At 45.5% G+C, this 4,699-nt stretch overlaps 1 pseudogene; it reads right to left on the reverse strand.

Moving 5' to 3' along the window:
* Positions 1–2,145: 2,145 nt before the first annotated feature.
* Positions 2,146–2,263, reverse strand: LOC124722168 (annotated as a pseudogene).
* Positions 2,264–4,699: the final 2,436 nt, after the last annotated feature.

Below are 4,699 nucleotides of genomic sequence, written 5' to 3' on the forward strand. Positions count from 1 at the left end.
GCCGTCCGTAAGTGCTCAGCGACGCGGGACCTCCGGTCCGATGGTCATGTATTTCGACTACATGCAGCAGTTTACGCCCAAATGCGTTTCGTTCACATCTTCTCCATAATGTAAGGTATCGAAATGTGCAATTAAAAATCGATTTTCTTAACCTTCTGGACCAGAAAACCCTATTAATATAGTATAATTTTCATTTCCCAAAACATAAACTCCGTCCGAACAGGCCTTGGAAGGCCCAACGGTACCGACCGGCCGCCGTGTCATCCTCAGGGCATGGCATCACTAGATGCGGATCTGCAGGGGCATGAGGTCACCACTCTCCCGGCTGTCTGTCAGTTTACGAGACCGTGCGAGGTGCGGGGGCTAGCAGTGTATTTAATACTAAATTCTTCTAGAATCTACATATGTAAATGATGCTCTAAGCCCCCCCTATTCTAACTCTGACTTTTGCTGTTGCACATGGATTAAAAAAAAAACGCGAACTGACTGTAATCGACCTTGCAAGTGGAGTAGAAAAGAGTTTGGCACCTGCAATAATTTCATTTGATAAATAAGTTAAATAAAGGAAAGTTTCATTAAAGTAGTGAGAAATGATAGGGATGCTCTACCGATTAACAGAATGAAAGTTCTGTCCAAAAGAACAATATGATTTATTATAACTCAAAATAATCAACAAAAACACATGAAACATTTACAATACATCACATTGGCTCAAATTGGATACTCAAATAAATGCTGTGAAGGTGAAGTTGTCCCTAAACTAGGTTGTGACATTTACGACGAAGTGGTATGTGGAGCCAATTCCTTGCAACTCAAGTCTTAAGAGAGACACACAGCCAACCCTGCATTAATTGCTGCTACATTAGTGAGAACTCAGACAATGAGCACCCAAGACAGATCAAAGTCAGAAAAGACAAACAGGCGCACTCTGCTGAGCTCTGATTATCACCTAGGAAAATCCCTATCTGCCGGTGCTGCGGACATACGTTACCAAACTGTCTTCTTAACTGCAAGAACACGATCTGGCGTACCAGAGGCGATGGCTGGTTGCTTCGACGTCCCGTCGTGGTGATGATAATGTCGCGAGTATAGCCCGAAACTAATTATGCTGGTCTGGTTGTTCCAGACTAAAGACTTCCTAGCAATATAAATGCGCCTCTGAGGGGGACGAAGAAGGCTCGCCACACAATCACTGACGGTACAGTGATTGATTTTAACAAGCGAAGTCACACTGTAACTCCGATACAGTCAACTTTAGCCAAAACTGCTCAAGACAGACAACATAGGCCACTTGTACGCAGAACGCTCAATTGCCAACTGTACTCGGAAAGTTACGTTGAAGTCGAAACTTCAGCAACTTTGTCAAACAGTTACAATTAAATAAAAGTATATTAAACAGCCAACGGAAGGCAGGCTGTCCAGAGCAGCAAGAACTCAGTCTTGTAACCTACTCCGACTGAAAGGCGAGAGCCGGCTCCCACAAGAGCATCCGTACAGGCCGAACACAGAACATTCCCGCCCCCACGACAGTGGCTGTGGTTAAACGTTCCAATCAGCAACTCGAAAACCGGCGGAAAATTCCATTCTATTGCCGGAGCACTACCATTCCGCCAATGGAGATTCTTGGCGCCAATTTCTGCGCTGATTTTGCTACGTCATGGAGCTATGCCCTGAGCAAGCCAATCACAGTTACGATTTTGCAGAAAGCGCGGGAATTTTCCCGCCACAACTGCCTGGGTACACAAGTCATTCCCACGCCTCGCTGGTAGCCCGCCAGAAAGTATTTTCGCTAAGTTTCTGCGGAGTAACGGAACCTCTAGCCCAGTCGCTACTTCAGGCCCCTGCGGGCATGTCTTTTGACAATGTCGGCATCTGGAAAGCATTCACACGACTCCCTCACACCCGTCGGCTTAACCCTTTCAAGATTAGCAGAGCCCACCTGTCACCGGACCACCCGGATGACGAGAGATGCTGCGTGGGAAGTCCGTGTGTGAAGGAATAGCGACTTTTCACCGCATGCAATTAGAGAGGAAAATCGTAAGATAGAAATATGAGAGGGGGCTCATGCCACCTCTCAACCAGAGCCGCTACTTCTCAATCAAGTAGCTCCTCAGTTTGCCTCACAAGGGCTGAGTGTACCCCGCTTGCCTACAGTGCTCGACATACCAGATGGTCACCCATCCAAGTGCTACCCCAGCCCGACAGCGCTTAAGTTCGGTGATCCGACGGGAACCGGTGTTACTGCTACGGAAAGACCGTTGGTCTCAAAACATCGTAACACAAAATCCTTTTTTAATAATGCTGCCTCCACTACACAGCAGGACAGCTTCCATCCTTTCCAAACCAAGTAGGAGTACATAGCCAGACTTTCGAACACACGCTGCTATTCTCTTCAAAAGAAGTAACCCCTCTGACTAAAGTATATAATACACTAGTGACCAAAATTAAAGCAACAAACTCCTATTTAACGGTCCTTTGTCAAATTCAGAATATAATCATACAAACCGTCAACAGATGTCCGTTCTGCACGGAAGATGGGGTGCCAAAGCTGACGTCATGGCATCTATCAAATGGGGCAGTGCTTCCGGGTGGTCCCACATCCAGAACCGCTGTATGCACAGTCACAAACGGTGCAGTAGGGCATAGAGAAGACGCCTAGCACTCTCTTGGGTGGGGGGCCAAAGGAAGAATGGAAGCAGGACAGTCGTAAACTGATGTGGCCTCATGGCTTAATATGAATCTTTTTGTTGTTATTCGGATGTGGCCACAGTTTATAGAGAACGAAACTGTGGACACGGCCGACCGCGTGTGACATCAGAAACAGAAGACCGTTATTTAGTTGTAAGTGCATAAGGGTACTGCCTTAGTACTGCTCGGCAACTGGCATCTGACCTCGCAGCACCCACTGGACGTGTTGTATCGAGGCAAACAGTGTAGATTCAAATGGCTCTGAGCACTATGGGACTCAACTGCTGAGGTCATTAGTCCCCTAGAACTTAGAACTAGTTAAACCTAACTAACCTAAGGACATCACACACATCCATGCCCGAGGCAGGATTCGAACCTGCTACTGTAGCGGTCTCGCGGTTCCAGACTGCAGCGCCAGAACCGCGCGGCCACTTCGACCGGCAAACGGTGTAGAGAAGGCTTCAACATAGTGGACTTTATTGTCAGGGACTTGCTGTATGTCTGCCTATAACGCGTCTTCACAGAAGAGTGGCTCTAGAGTGGAGAGGCCAACGTGCCACCTGGACGGTCGTAGAGTGGAGAATGTTCTTTTCACAGATAAGTCCCGATTTGCACTGCAGAGTGATTCTCGATGGATTTGCTACTGGAGGGAAGGAGGAACACGATTTGGGGACCCAAACTTTGTGGAAGAAAACTGATATCCAGGAAGATTCCTAGTCGTTAAGGTGCTGAAGGGTGTGCGAATGCAACAAAAAATACGAGTATTTTTTCCTAACCTAAAGAAGGTTACATGTTTTAAAGGCATATTTGCAGGCTGAGCGGTTATTTAGTAAAAAGTCGTAGTTATAAATTGAAAAAGACACATTTAAAAACCACAGATGAAATCCATTGCTATGCAAGCATTGCCTGCAGCCGCTGGAAAACAGAGGAAGAATTACGATCGTCAGATGACGAAAGTATAGGTTACTTTTTGTTGAATAGGTCCTGTACAGATCGGACGTGTGTGACACACCGCCATTAACATTGTATTATTTCAATATTTTATTCACGAGTTGCAATCACCGGCACTCGTACTCACATGATGTAAGTGTATTTTTAAACTATGTTTCTATTTCAGAATATAATTATTACTAATCGATGTGTCTGCAGCTCGTGGTCGTGCGGTAGCGTTCTCTCTTCCCACTCCCGGGTTCCCGGGTTCGATTCCCGGCGGGGTCAGGGATTTTCTCTGCCTCGTGATGACGGGGTGTTGTGTGATGTCATTAGGTTAGTTAGGTTTAAGTAGTTCTAAGTTCTAGGGGACTGATGACCATATATGTTAAGTCCCATAGTGCTCAGAGCCATTTGAACTAATCGATGTATGTTTTATTTTGTGTCACTAGTTATTTGTAAGATGGTTGAGTGTCTTGGCTTGGCAAAGAAAGGATCCGTAAATTGAAAACATAGTCGTCCAGCACGAAACATCGACGTCTTCGGGTGCTGATCTGAAATACGAAGTCCGATATAAAAGATAAAAGGTGAATGTACAAGAGCGCGGTCATAATTAACATAACGGACAAAGATGCCTTGCCCAAGCACATAAAAAAGCAAAGTTTGTAAAATATAAAACATAATTAATATTACGTACTGTTATCTTTCTTCTGTGTGTGTAAAGTTCAGATACGAACAAGACCATTTATATTTATAATGTTCAACAGACAACGGAAATACGCCTATATCCTCCCCAAAGAAGGTAAACAGAAGCACAAAATGTAACTGTTCATTAACTATTATTTAATTACGTTGAGCACTTGCACAGCTCTTCATGAAACTGTACAGGTTAGTCGGCCGGGTTTAACTGCCGGCAGATATCTTCATGAGACCTTGGGTCTCATGTGCGGTCGTTACGAGTTGCTGCGGACCTAGACTTCGTACTGATTGCTGATAATGCTCGACCTCATAGAGCACGAGCGCTTGTTGTTTTCTGGAAGCAGAAGATATTGGACACATGGCGTAGCCTGCTCGCTCTCCC

This window comes from Schistocerca piceifrons, chromosome 1, assembly GCF_021461385.2.
Source record: "Schistocerca piceifrons isolate TAMUIC-IGC-003096 chromosome 1, iqSchPice1.1, whole genome shotgun sequence".
In the NCBI taxonomy this organism is placed as follows: domain Eukaryota; kingdom Metazoa; phylum Arthropoda; class Insecta; order Orthoptera; family Acrididae; genus Schistocerca; species Schistocerca piceifrons.